The sequence below is a fragment of the Canis lupus genome, chromosome 25 (genome assembly GCF_003254725.2).
Source record: "Canis lupus dingo isolate Sandy chromosome 25, ASM325472v2, whole genome shotgun sequence".
Lineage (NCBI taxonomy): Eukaryota > Metazoa > Chordata > Mammalia > Carnivora > Canidae > Canis > Canis lupus.
In genome coordinates this window covers 38,932,394-38,947,472 of record NC_064267.1, presented here as the reverse complement: position 1 = coordinate 38,947,472, position 15,079 = coordinate 38,932,394, and the positions used below count along the sequence as shown (strand labels likewise).

General features: G+C 39.0%; 1 long non-coding RNA gene across 1 annotated transcript in view; it reads left to right on the top strand.

Moving 5' to 3' along the window:
• The first annotated feature begins 13,334 nt into the window (after positions 1-13,334).
• LOC112669814 (uncharacterized) overlaps positions 13,335-15,079 on the top strand; it is a 54,256-nt gene continuing 52,511 nt past the window's right edge. The window contains exon 1 of the long non-coding RNA XR_003142573.3: positions 13,335-13,460. This is a non-coding gene — a long non-coding RNA (uncharacterized LOC112669814). The remainder of the gene's footprint in view (positions 13,461-15,079) is intronic.

The following is a 15,079-nucleotide window of genomic DNA, read 5'->3' as shown; positions in this document are numbered from 1 at the left end:
AGTGACATCTTCCCTCCAAAGCAACTGTGGCCATGCAGGAACTAAGCAATTAAAAGTGGAAGGAACAGGCACAGAATGATATAGAGGCTAGTACCACCCTCTGGTAGGTTAATCTGATTCAGACTCTTGTACCATGACTGATGGAAATCTGCATTACCTGGAGATATACAGGTCATCAGCATTACAGATGGCTGGTCAGTCCGTCCAAGCAAACTATGCTAAAAAAAAATATGATCAGAGACAGGATTTATGAAGCCAAAGTGGTGCTTGGAATATATAAATGGCTGACATTCCTTTGCAATATTACAATATTTTGATATTTTTCACTTACCCCATCTCAAAAGCTGCGTGTGTTGATAGTATTAACATTCTACAAATGACAGTTCAAGGCTCTGAGAGTCAAAGGGGCTTGTCCACAAAAACAGAGAGAATAAGAGCTGGAATTTGAGCTTTCTGACTTTAAATTCTGCATGTTTACAGCTCCCCAAAGATGTCTGTCCCCAAACTGAGATAACACTGTTTCTGGAACCATGGTTCTTCAGCTCTTCAGGGACTCCAATGCCCTGTCTTTGCTCTATCACCTCAGTGATAGAATATATATAGGAGAGCATGTTGCTGTGTCAACATACAAGCTGCTTTGATCAGAAAGAAAGGATTATGTTTCTGAGAAGAGAGAATACTAATTGTCCAAAGTAAAAAGAAATGAAAGAGTGGTGCAAGAGAGGAGAACATGGAAATGGATGGGACAATAGATGACCAGAGAATGAAACTGTGTTTGGGGTTCAGATTGGGGACCAAGCACATCTCAATGTCTACAATGATGGAGGAAGGAGGATGCAAGGGTACACATCAGAGATGATGTGGAGGATGGAAACACAGTGGGTATATTATATAGGGTGAGTACCAGAACGATGGGTCTTGCATCATACCCCGAGTTAGAATCCATCTTCAGCTTCCTCACCTGTATAATGAAGGTAACCACATCTGATTCACTTGAGGCATGACTCCTGGGAGGATCAAATATCAAGTGATTTCTCAAAGCACAGTGTGTTTGAGAAATGTGAGCTGCCATTACTGATGGATATGTATGACATTAGTCACCTCACATTATTTCAGATGAAAAACAACACATTTGTGTTACCAATGCTCAGCCAGAATGAACTTTTCAGAGTCAATCTGCCAAGCTTTAGTAGGAGTTTATGAAGTCAAAAGATGCACAGACAAGTAAATAAAACATATTATACAAATGTGGCACCCGTGAAGCAACCAAATCCTTAGTGAACATTATAGAGTATAAATCCTCATTCTAATCATTTTCTGTAAAGCTTTCATCTGTTATTTTGTATTACTCTCCATGTGTCCATTTCTAATTTTCTTTCTTAAATCAGAATTGTTAGAATTCCATGCAAACGTAAGATAACTCGAATACTAGTATTCTAGAACACTACTAGAGTAACTGGAAGACAGACAAATAGCTATTAAGTACATGAAAAAATGTTCAAATCCCTAATCATCAGGATAATGTGAATCAAAACCACAATAAGATATAATCAGATCTCCTAGAACGGCTGTTAGCAAAAAGACAACAAACAAGTGGTAGTGAAGATGTGGAGAAAAGGGAACCTTTGTGCACTGTTGGCAGACATGTAAATTGGTGCAGCCATTATGGAAAATAGTGTGGTGGTTCCTCAAAAAATTGAAGATAAAATTACCATAGCTATTACCAGCAATATCACTGCTGGGCACACATCCAAAGGAAATGAAAACAGAATATCAAAGGCGTATCTGTACTCTCATGTTCATTGCAGCATTATTTACAATAACCAAGATGTGAAAGCAACTTAAATTTCTATCAACAAATTAATAGGTAAAGAAGATGTGATAGATGATATTATATATATATATGATGAATGTAATATATGTGAGATATATATGAAATGTGGAATAAATGGAATATGATTCAGCCTTGAGAAAGAAGGGAATTCTGCTGTTTGTGACAACATGGATGGACCCCAAAGGCATCACACTAAGTTAAATAAGTTAGGAAAAGACAAATAGTCTGTATGGTATCACTTACATGTAAAGTCTGGAAGAAGAAAAAAAGAAAGAAAGAAGAAAGAAGAAAGAAAGAAAGAAGAAAGAAAGAAAGAAGAAAGAAAGAAAGAAAGAAAGAAAGAAAGAAAGAAAGAAAGAAAGAAAGAAAGAAAAGAAAGAAAGAAAGAAAGAAAGAAAGGCAAACTCATAAAACAGAGTAAAAAAGTGGTTACGGGGGGGTTGGGGGAGATAGAGGTTGGTAAAAGGGTACGAAACTCTTGCTGTAGGATAAATAAAGTCTGAAGCTCTAATGTATAATATAGTGACTATAGTTGATGATACTGTATTATATAATTGATATTTGCCAAAAGAGTAGGACTTAAATATCAATCTCCCCCTCTGTGTCTCTGTCTGTATCTCTCTCTCTCTCTCTCTGTCTCTCTCTATATATATATATGCATATATATATGCATATATATATAAACACATATATATATGTGTGTGTGTTTTATTCACACAACAAATTTGCTTTTCAATGCACAATGCTGAATACTTCCAGGTCTGTGATAGACATGGACAATACAGAACTAAACAAAGATGAGGAACTCACAAGCTGAAGGACAAGAAATACTTTAACAGACAGAAGTATCAAATATAGAATGTCAACCCTTCAGTGCATTCATCCTGAATTAATATATATATATGTATGTATATATGTATACATATATATATACTATTGTGATGGATTTGTTAATTAACTTGATAAGGGAAAGCCTTTCACTATACATACTTACGTCAAATCATCCCAATATACACTTTAAATATCTTAAAACTTTATTTGCCAATTATACCTCAATAAAGTTGAAAAAATAATTCTCTATTTAACCTGAAAATTAAAAAAAAAAAAAAGAACAACTAGGAATTAATAGGTGTTGGGGAGCTTACCTAGTCATGGGCAATTAGGCAAATAAGAACACTCAAGGGCAGCCCAGGTGGCTCAGCGGTTTAGCACCGCCTTCAGCACAGGGCCTGATCCTGGAGACCCAGGATCGAGTCCCACGTCGGGCTCCCTGCATGGAGCCTGCTTCTCCCTCTGCCTGTGCCTCTGCCTCTCTCTCTCTTTGTATCTCTCATTAATAAATAAATAAAATCTTAAAAAAAAAGAACACTCAAATATAGTAGCATCTAACTAGGATGTTGGGAGACTGTTTTTAAAATAAAATATTTTATTCTGAGGTGTTTAAAATTCTTTTTTTTAATATTTTTATTTATTTCTTTGAGAGAGAGAAAGATGGGTGGGGGCCAAGAAGCAGAGGGAGAGGGAGAAGTAGACTCCCCTCCGAGCACAGAGACTGATGTGGGGCTCAATCCCAGGACCCTGAGATCATGACCTGAGCTGAAATCAAGAATCAGATACTCAATGACTGAGCCACCCAGGTGCCTCTCTGAGCTGTGTTCTGAGTTCACGAATTAGCCACTCCTGATCCCAGGAAGGACACTGTGGTGGCCAACATTCTTTCATTCACACAAGAAATTTGCTTTTCGATGCACAACACGGAATACTTCCAGGTCTGTGATAGACACGGACAATACAGAACTAAACAAAGACAAGGAACTCACAAGCTGAAGGACAAGAAATACTTTAACAAACAGAAATATCAAATATAGAATGTCAACCCTTCAGTACATTCTTCCTGAGTTAATCTAATACCACATTCCCATTTAACACATTAATCAGTTCAGGGGCAACAACCATATTTAACTTATTTTCATTCACAAACACCTAGCATGTGTTTACTATAAGATTAAACAAGAACAGTTGGTCTAACTGTAATTCACATAATGGTGCAATTTAAGGACTTCTTGGTTCCAGCAAACCAGGTAGATTCACTTCAATGCCATCTGTGTGCATTCAGAATCTAACAAACGCTCCTTCACAGTTAACACTTTTTCTGGATTTGTGGTTAAGGTGAAGGAGAGGTTTGTAACACTAGCAACTTCACCAGCAGAACATCCCCCAGAGACCATCCCCTTTGGCTGATCTTGTTTTCACCTGGTGTAATGGTTTGAATGGTGCCCCCCCAAAAGAGATACCCACATCCTAATACGAGGAACATTCTGTGAATGTGATCTTATTTGGAAAAAAAAAAATGTTTTTGCAGGTGTAATCTAGTTAAGGATCTTAAGAGGAGATCATTCTGGATTACCTGAGTAGTCTTAAAACAAATGACCAGTGCCCTTAAAAGGGAAAGGCAGAGGGCGTTTTGAGTCAGACACAAAGGAGAAGACATAGAGGGAAGGAGGCAATGTGACCACAGACAGAGATCAGAGTGATTCAGCTGCAAGTCAAGGAGTGCCAACAACCACCAAAAACTGGAAGAGGCAAAGGATGGATTCCCCCTAGAGACTCCAGAGAGAGTGCAGCCTTGCCAACACTGTGAATGTGGACTTTTGGCCTCCAGAACTGTGAGAACAAATTTCTCTTGTTCTCAGCCACCCAGTTTGTGGTCATTTGTTAGAGCAGCCACAAGAAACTAATATACTTGATTTTGTTCTCTGGTTTCACCTCGTGATGATGCCAATGCATGTCTGTCCTTACAGAGCAATGACTCTCTAGAGTCCTTGAGTTCCGTTTTTGTCTGCTTGGGCTGCCATAACAGAACACTATAGACTGGGTGACTTAAACAATAGACATTTGTTTTTTACAGTTTGGGAATCTGGGAAGTCTAAGATCCAAGTGATCATCAATTAGGTTCCCAGTGAGGATCCTCTTCTGGGCTTGGGGACAACCACCTTGGCAGTATCCTCACACAGCAGGGAGTGGAAGCTCTGTTGTCTCTTTCTTTTTTTTTTATAGAGGCACTAGTATCATGAAGCCCACTCTCCTGACCTCATCAAAGTCTAATTACTTTTCAATGGCCACATCCTACTACCTTCACATTGGGACTGAGGGCTTCAATATATGCAACCAGGGCAAGGGGGTGGGAGTGCACAAACATTCTGTCTATAACAGGTCCTCTATTTCAGCTCAACATACACGGGAACTATATCCACCAAAGCCTTTGATTCTTGGAGCATTCCAAATGGAATTGTTTCTTTCTTTAGGAAATGAATGTTTACCTTACAAGAACCTTGCAAAATGCTTAGGAGATAGCCGTGATGGGGAAAGCAGCCCTTGCTTTTTGCTGATTTGGAGGCCACTCTAGGAATTCCCATTGGACACCCTCATCCATATAGACAATTGTAAGAAATCACTGTTCGTTTTCACTGGAATGGATCTTTGCCATAGTTTTTGTTTATTTCTTTTAATCAAGGGGCACATATTGTAGAACCCTCCATAGAAATATTGGGTATTCAGTTCATTATGGATGGAATGAGTAGCATGATATAATAAATGGATAAATATTTATACAAGTAGTGCCTAGGCCGTGGAGAGCATGCTTTTGCAAAATGTCCCTGTGAAAGGTAACTTTGCTGAGATGCTAAAAGGATGGTCTTCAGAGCCCAAGTAAACAGAATTGAAGTCCTGGTCTACTACCCACCCAATGTATAATCATGCATGAATTACTTAAATTCTTTTTGCCACAGTTTCCCTTTCAAGAAAAGGGGGATCATAATAAGAGTCTCTATAATAAGAGTACTTGCACTGAGAGGACTGAGTGTTAGTGTACCTGAAGATCTTTGAAAAGTATCTGGCACAGAAAAAAAAAAAAAAAAAAAAAACCCACGAAAAAACAAAACAAAACAAAATCCTATATATCAGAACTTGTTGCTACTCTCATTATGGGCATTTTATTTAACGCAATCTGTGATTTTAGAAGACCACCTCTATGGGCTCAGTATAGTAGATGTGGAATCATATGGCATTATACCCCCCAAGAATAGAGACAGCTTCATTTTGCCATAAGTAAGTCCTAAGGCTTCTCATTCTTAGCATCTGATCTCTTCGGCTCTCACACTACCTTGAGAAGTTAAAGATTCTTTGAGGGGAAAGATCACCTCTTCTTCATTTGCATCTCTCTTTCAAGTATGGGACCCTGTACCCAACTGCTTTTTAAAGATCGATATCAAAATAAATGGATTGAATAGATTTATTCTTCTTAGAAGATGTTTTTAGTCATTGTTCAGAGAACTTACTGGAGTGTTCTGGGCTTTTTAAAAAGAGTAACCAGGGTGGTGAGTGGTAATGATGGCTGCTTTTGACAGGCACATTCCTTGTCTGTGCACCAAAAATGTGACTTGGGGCTAGCGTAGAAGTACTTTGAAGTGAGACAGAATAGCTTGGAAGCTATGATTAAAGAGGACTTGTTTACAAAATAAACTTCAAGATTATAGGAAAACTTCCTCAGTGACTTTTTTAGGTCTTTGATTCAATGAACCAGATCCTGCTTTTCTCCCATGGGGTGAAGCTGACCTAAACCACAATAGAGAAAGTCTCGCAGATAATCTTGCCAACTCCATGCCAGGGACAATTAGTGGGAAACAAACTGTAGCCTTTAAAGAGCAGGTGGAGGAATGATAAACTAAAACAACATCAGTCTCTGGCCCTATCTCCTTTCTCACTGACCATTCACAATTTTTGCAAACATCTAATTAAAGAGAAGACTTTTTGTTTTTCATCCTGAAGCTATAAATATGACACTATCAATCATAGAGATTGTTGGGGCAGGTGATGAAACAGAAATTTCTAACCAAAGGGGAAGACCTTTGAGTGTCATATAATTTTAAGACTTTTCCTCTCTCACTTTTGTTATTTTTGTGTTTGTTTTTAACATCTAACTGTTTTTTTCCTCAAAATTGGTACTCATCACTGACCTGTGCTCTCTATTCTGGAGAATCAGTAATCCCCAAAGACTGATCTGAGGTAACATTGAAGGCCGTTTTGCTTAGAATTATGTTACCAGCCACTAGCCCACAGCAGGAAACATTATAAGCATTTGACAAATAGTCGTTGAATACATGAAATAAAAGCCATTAGGATTTTGTCCTCAATTGTGACCTATTTTTTTAAATTGTTTCCTTTTCATCTGCCAGATATAAAGACATTTGGATAAAGCTGTGAATAGACATACTTTAAAATTAGCACATGTAAAATTCTTTCTGAAACTGTCTTATACCAGCTTCCTCCATCTGAAATCTTGTCAATCAACAGAAAGATTTCTCTGATTACTCTGTGCACTGCTGTCTCTATCTACTCCACATATTTTTTATTGTACTATTTTCTTGTCTTTATCTGACTTGTTACTATTGAATTTACATGATTATTGCCTGTTTTCATCTCTAGAGCACGAGTCACAAGGTCTGGACGGGTAGGGACCTGGTGTCCCTCATTCACAGATTTACCCCTGATACCTAGCGTAAGGCCAACCTAGACCATAGCTTAATATTTGTTTAAAATGAATTACTAAAAAAAAATTAAAAAATAAAAATAAAAATAAGTAAAATGAATTACTAAATGAAAAAACATTTTTATATTTAATAGAATTCAGAATTAACTTTTAAAAAATTTTTGGACAAGTTTTTGAAGAGATTTTAGTCATCTTGTATCCACGTGGTATCAATCATGATATTTAAGGTATAGGGTCTGGGTGGCTCAGTTAGCTAAGTATCTGACTCTTGATCGGCTCAGGTCATGCATGATCTCTGGGTCATGACACTAAGCCCTATGTTGCGGCTCTGTGCTGGCGGTGGAGCCTCCTTAATATTCTCTCTCTCCCACTCTCTCACCTGCTCACATTGTCTCTGTCACTCTAAATCAATCAATCAATCAATAAAAAGATACAGGGTTATTACAGAACATGAGATATTGTGATTTCATCCCAACTGACCTATTCAATTTTGAATTTTGCTTCAATTAATAAAACTTTGCTCTGTTACATGCATATTGTTACCTAAACTAGTACCATGTGAATTTACATTTATATTAGTTCCACATGAATATAAATATTTGAGATAAACTGCCAGTTACATTTACCTTAATATTTATTTGCACAAAATTCCTCTATTAGGTGTTATTAGAAGTTCTGGTGTGGTGAAACTGAACTGCTAGAAGTTACACATAAAATCAGGAAGGGAGATAGGAATCACACCAATGTCCTTTTGACTTTTTGGAAGCTTTGTGCATTTTGGCGTATTAATAGACACTGTCGTCCTAAACTATTATTTGTTATTTAAATGTAATAATGTTTATATAAATGAAAGGTTTCCTGAGTCATGCAGATTTAGTTTTTGTAATTTAAAATTTTTCTGGAAGTGAATTGAAAATTTATGATTTTTCATTAATCTTGGGACAAGATGTTTGTAAAATTCACAGCAGGACACAAGTTAAAGTCTTCTTAGTATAAACTGAGGCGGCAGTGGTAGCAAGTTTCTCTTCTTCCCATATAGTTCCACTCTTCTTTTTCCTGCCAAAAAGTTTCCTTTTCCCAAATTATCACCCCATTAGCCACACCCCTTCATGGTATCCTCTTTGCTAAGTAAACATGTTATAGTCACACTGAATATAATGTACAATTTATTACACATTTTAATTGGAGATCATAAAGGTCAATGTTATCCAAAGAACTCTCTGTAGTAATAAAAATGTTTTGATTCAAATTCTTTTTTGCCCAGTGTGGTAGCCAGTACCCATATGTGGCTATTGAGCACTTGAAATGTGGCTGGTTTTATTTAATTTTATTGGTTTATATTTAAATAGACACATGTGGGTAGGGGTGGCCATATTGGACAGCATAGTTTTAGATTATGCATTTGAAATACTCTTCCTGGTTTCCTTTCTCAAACACACAGACGTTAAGTTTCAGAAGGACCAAATACAGTGGCAGTTCTCAGTATTTCTGCAGTTTGTCTGGCTTAGGGAATGAATGATCTACCACCAAGTTACAATCCAAACAATATTTCCCACCTAAGGTTATCCAAGCTCTTCTCTTTATTTTTCACTCTACAGTTCTGGCTGAGTTTAGAACCCAGAGGGTCAAAGGAAAGCTGGTTTCTCAGGATTCCCAGCTGGGAGTGGAAATGATGGTTTGAGTGCCAGATAGCTCATGAAGTAGCCAGGGCTCGTGAGATCCACCGCCAAGTTGACCAGATGAGAAAGGAGAGAGAAGGACAAAAAGAATCAGGGAGAGTAATACTAATAAATGTTTTGTTTAGCTCCAAAACATTTTTTTTCTATATTGATCTGAGGTTCAAACTGGGTAGTAAACTCATTGTATAGCAAATAGATCATTTTGGAGTTTGGGGGTGGGGAATATACATGCATAAAAAATACAATGGGAAATTCAAAGATTTTCAAAGATCTGGGAAAAAAAATTTTTTTTTTTTTTTTGCTTCCAGAAGACATAACTGTTATTTTAGTTTCCTGTAAGTCATAGGCTTGGAAGATAACACATTATATCCCACATAATTTTTAAATTGCCTATTTTCTTAAGTATCATTACCTACTTATTGTGCCCCTGAAACCAAAACAGAGATTAAAGTTGTGGATTTCCCATAACTGTAAAAACCATATATATCTAAAAAGATTTAACTCTCCAACGGGGTATGAAATACCTACTCTTTTGGACCATTAGAATTTATTAATCTCTATCATGTTTTAGCAGATATACGGATACACAGCTGTGAGATATGGTTAACAGGTTTGTTGTGCAACAAAGAAACATAGTTGTGAGGGTTGCTGGAGAGGAGGTGGGTGAGAGGAAGGGATAATTGAGCATTAAGGAAGGCACTTGATGTAATGAGCACCGGGTGTTACGTGCAACCGATGAATCACTAAATTCTGCCTTGGAAATTAATAATAAAAAAGAAACATATTTTGTAAGAAAGAAACATCTTCTGAAGCCATTTTCACTTTTTTTTTTTTTTTCTAATCAACACCTTTTTTTTCAAGCATATTTTTGGAGTTTGGAACTCCAGGTAATGGAAAAGGAGCTTTCTGCTATCATGTAATATAACGAATCCGTAGGGGGAAATAGAGTGAAATCAGAACCACAGAAACCAGCTTTCTCTGCTCTATCACCCTCCAAAGGAAACAGGTTATATATAATGCATGTGATGGAGTCTTGTGGACCAGAAACAAATAGCATGTGCTATTCGATTTTCACTCAAAAAGTTATACTAGAAATGTCACAAAATGAGCAAAATTGTAACATGCCTAAAACAGAAAGCAAGAAAAGATAAGCGTCTTCAAATAGATATGTATTAATAGAGCTCTCTAGTAGATGTATTAATGAAATGTTCATTGAGAGGAGTTATAAAGGAGTCCCTCAAAGGTCAGTGACCACTTAATTTATCATCCAAATGGAGACACATTGGAGAGCCAAAGTTGGTGCTATTAATAATGAAGTTACAACTTACAGACCAACCAAGACACATGGCTGTCCTGGTGTGAGTCTTTGTCTCTTAATCCATTATTCACCCCTCCAGATACCCCTTTGCTACTCAAATGCCGCCCATATTTTAAGACATCGCTTCATTCCCACTGTCTCGACAATACTTTCATGACCTCTCCAGCCCCCTTCTATTCACCTATCCCTATACTGCAGCAGCATTTGTAATCTGTGCTACACAATTATCTTACATTTATCCTCCACTAATATGTTGGTTCTATTTCTAGAATTACGTTATAGATTCCTAAAACCAAGGACTTTGTTCTATTTTTTAAATCTCCCCAAAGGGGGATCCCTGGGTGGCTCAGCGGTTTGGCGCCTGCCTTCAGCCCAGGGCGCAATCCTGGAGTCCCGGGATCGAGTCCCACGTCGGGCTCCCTGCATGGAGCCTGCTTCTCCTTCTGCCTGTCTCTCTCTCTCTCTCTCTCTCTCTCTCTCTCTCTATCATGAATAAATAATAAATAAAATCTTAAAAAAAAAATCTCCCCAAAGCCCAAAACTATCCCCTGGAAATCATTGCTCAAAAATAGCCCTGTCACAGGGAGATCATTGCTTGTTTTCTATACTTTCAAAGCCAAATTCAGGGCTTCCCTTTACCATGTGGTCTTCCCAAATTAAAGCAGAGGTAATATGCACCCTTTCTCTGACTGCAGATATTATGGACCACAATACTCAGTCTTATAGCAATGCTTTATCAGCACAGATCACTCTGTGCGATGTACTATCTTTTGAGCTAGATCAAAGGCTGGTGAGGGTAGGCATTGTCTTATTCCTTTTTTTTTTTCCCTCCAGTGTCCTGCACTGTACTTTTACATGTAGCAGTGCTAGCAAAATGCCTGCTATTGGTTCCCCTACCAATATCAGAGTGGCTCACCACTTTCCATGTCTGCACAGATCATGATTCAGTCATACTAGCAAGGCCACATCCAGGAAAAATGGCACAGGTGTCAGAAATGACCTCTTCTTGAATTGTACAGCTCTGTTAATACATTTTGAATTGTACATCTAGCTCCTGCAGTAAGGGGGAGAAGCTCTGGTCTGAGGCATGTTGGAACAAGCATAAAGTAGAGCCAAAAGGGACAAAAGGAAGCTGGAAGTAGTTCTAGCTAAAGGTACAGGTCTTTTTAATCCCCTGATCTTGCTTTAGCAGAAGGCTACTGGAAATTCATACAGTTTTCCAGTCTGCTTCTGGAGAGGGGGTCTAGATAGAGTAAGCCCAGAGGAAACCTCTAGGGGATCTAGGTGACTCAGGCAAGTGTAGTACAATGTGGTCCTATAGGGTGATCAAGGTGAGACTCCACGAGGGACCAAGAGGAAGACAACTGTATGGACTGAGCTATAGGAGAGATGGGAATCCATACAAGTTGCTGGTTCTGGGTTCCAAGGAAGGAGACAGGGAAGAGCTCGGCTGGGAATCAGGGAAGTAATCAAGCAAAGTTAGGCTCCAGGCAGTGGAATAGGTGTGTGGGCATTGTAGGGGCCAGAGACGAAGGCAGAGTCTTGGACTTCTGAGATGACACTGTGGGAGAGGGGAGAGAGTAAGCAAAGATGCCACCAGCATCACAGGGCAGACCTCATCACTGTACATCAGATCATGAGGATGATTTATCCTGGTATATGCATCCAAGCTGTCATGCAGCTAGAGCTGCTGGGGCTCTTCTGAACCTGTAATGATGGTTGTGGAAACCGGAATGGGCCTGGACACAGAGATGGAACCCATAACCACCCCACCCCTGCTAAGAGACACTAAGAGACAAAATGAGACAGGAATGGAGAAGGCCACACATAGAAGGTGAGCAGAGAGTAGCCTTTCCCTGCATGCATTCTTTAGGATGCTGATCTAAGAAAGGATGAAGCGGTCAGGTAAGTCTCAGAAAAGCTGAACTACACAAAATTTGCAAGATTCTTTACCAGGTCCTGGCAGATACAGTGTCAATCTCCAGCCATGACTCTTTTATGCAGTGAAATGCTCAGAAGCTTTTGATCCACTAGAGTCTGTGCAGAGAGACTTCCTCAGGCTCAGCAGGGCTGTAGGAATGAAGAAGACAGTGTGGTGACACGCTCAGCACATTCCTAGTCCCCATACATGGCCTCAACAGCTAGCTTGGTAAAATCTTTGGCAATACATGCGCAATCACTAATGGTTTATTTGCCTTAGACTCAGCTTATGGGACAGCTAATGAAGAGGTGGCTTGGGAAAGAATAAAACCATGAAACATCTGCTAAGAGTTACACAATTAATTAATTTATTTATCTTCCTATTCATTCCGGTCGCTTACAGTTCTTCCTTTATTTCTCTGCACCTCTGTGGAACACAGTGTCAGATTGAAGTTTCATCCAGAAAAGAGGAGAAAAAAGTGAGATAATGCCAATGAGGACCTAAGTTTTATCAATTTTTTCTGCTAGTTAGTTACATTGGGGGGTGGGGGCTGTTTCATGTGGGTTCCCTCCAATGTCATTCTGTGGTTACTTCTCAACAAGTTCTTCTATCAGTTGTGTGAGAGGGTGTGTAACACAGCACAAAGAGGCAGCAGGCAGGTTGTATGGATGTGGCTTTGTACACAACTCTATCACTTATGACTTTGGGACCTTGAGCTGGTGCACTGGGCAGTTTTGTGCTGGGCCCCTGCAACCCCCAAGACACACCCAACTGATGTGGGCCCCTGTGACTGATGAGGGCTTCCTGGAAATCACCCTCCAGCAGAGGGTGTTGCTTTGCCCTGTGTGATGCCCCCTTACTGGAGTCCTTCCCATCCGGACTGGTCAAAAGGTACAGAAGCCTAGATCCATTTCAGTTGGAGACAGCTCTAAAGGTCCAGCCCCGCCCAGAGTTTCCTGTGACATCAGCAGAGGACAATGGTAGCACTGCATTTGCATCACAGATTAACATCTCCCCTTGTTCATACCTGCCCTCCTCACTCTCCCTCGCTTCCAGGTCTTAGTGCTGAGAGAACTCTCCAAAATACTTTCTGCAACCAATCTTTCTATCTTGGAGTCTGTTTCCAAGAGAACTGGTCCACAAGAGCTGGTTCATCATCTGTGAGTCTCAGGTCCCTCATCTGTAATAGAAGAGAAGAATAGAATAGAATAGAATAGAATAGAATAGAATAGAGAACTCCAAATGACCGAAATAATGGGAAAATTAATTAATTAATTAATTGTGTAACTCCTGGCAGATGTTTCATGGTTTTATTCTTTTCCAAGCCAACTCTTCATTAGCTCAATTGCATGAGGATTACTAAGGTGCCAGGCTCTTTTCTAAGCACTTTTCCAGAATTATTTTAATTTCTAACAAAATCTTATGATGCAGTATTATCCTCCCCTTTTACACAGAAGAGGAAACTGAGGAACAGAAATTATCTAACTTGAAAACTGTCACAAACCTAGTAGGTAGGAGTCCGGGGGTCAGCCACTATGTCTCCAAAAATTATACTCTTAACTCTTAAGCTTCATTATGTTTCCCCACAGAGCAATGGTTAAAATTAATTGAGAATATATAGCATGTGTCTATCACAGTACTGGGAAATGGTAGTTAATCAATAAATGTTTTATTTCCTTCAGTCTTCATATACATTTAAGTGTCACAGGTGTCCTAACTGTGGGAAATGAACAAGGGACAGTGGAAAGGGAGGTGGGCAGGGAGTTGGGGTGACTGGGTGATGGGCACTGAGGAGGGCACTTGGCGGGATGAGCACTGAGTGTTATGCTAAATGTTGGCAAATTGAACTTCAATAAAAAAATTTTAAAAAAAATAAATGAATAGTGACATAAAAAAAAGTGTCCCAGGTGTCATGAGGATGGCAGGAGCCCACGGGATGATGTGATGTGTGTGGGAAGTCTGAACACAGACTACCAAGTAACTAGTACTGATTTTCCGAGGGTGCCACATGGCCCAGTGGGGGAGAGTCAGATTACCTTCTTTAGAGCTTAGATTCTCTGCCTGCTACTTCAATCTTCTGAGCTTCAGTTTCTCATCTATTATAAAGGAAATAATAATATTATCTATCTTATAGGATTGTTGTGAAGATCAAATTAATTAATGTATTTAGCATATTGTCTGACGTAGTACAAACTGAATAAAAGTTATTATTTTAACCATCAGTATAACTAGCATTACTTATTGTAGATATTTTTTTTTCAGTTAGGGTTAGGTTTGTGTTCATACAACTTTTTTTTCTAAATATTTTATTTATTTATTCATGAGGGATACAGAGAGAGGCAGAGACACAGGCAGAGGGAGAAGCAGGCTCCCTGTGGGGATCCTGATGCAAGACTCAATCCCAGGATCATGGCCTGAGCCAAAGGCAAGTGCTCAACCACTGAGCCATCCAGGTGCCCTTCATACAATTTTAAAAAATGAAATGGTCCTCTTAAATAAGATAAATTTTATTTCTCCCACTTATAAAAGAAGCCCAGAGGTGGGTTACCTAATGTTAGTATAGCCTGGATACCTTCTAACACCATGGACAACCAGCTTGTTTTTGCTTCATGGTCCAAAAATGCCTGTCAGAGCTCCAGCTATCACATTTACATTCCAAACCATAGGTTGGAAAAAGGAGTAAGAAAGGAATTGTTCCTCTGTTTGAAAACTCACCCATCAAAAATATTACCCCTATATCTTATGGCTATAAATTGATCAAATGCCCCATCTAGCATGT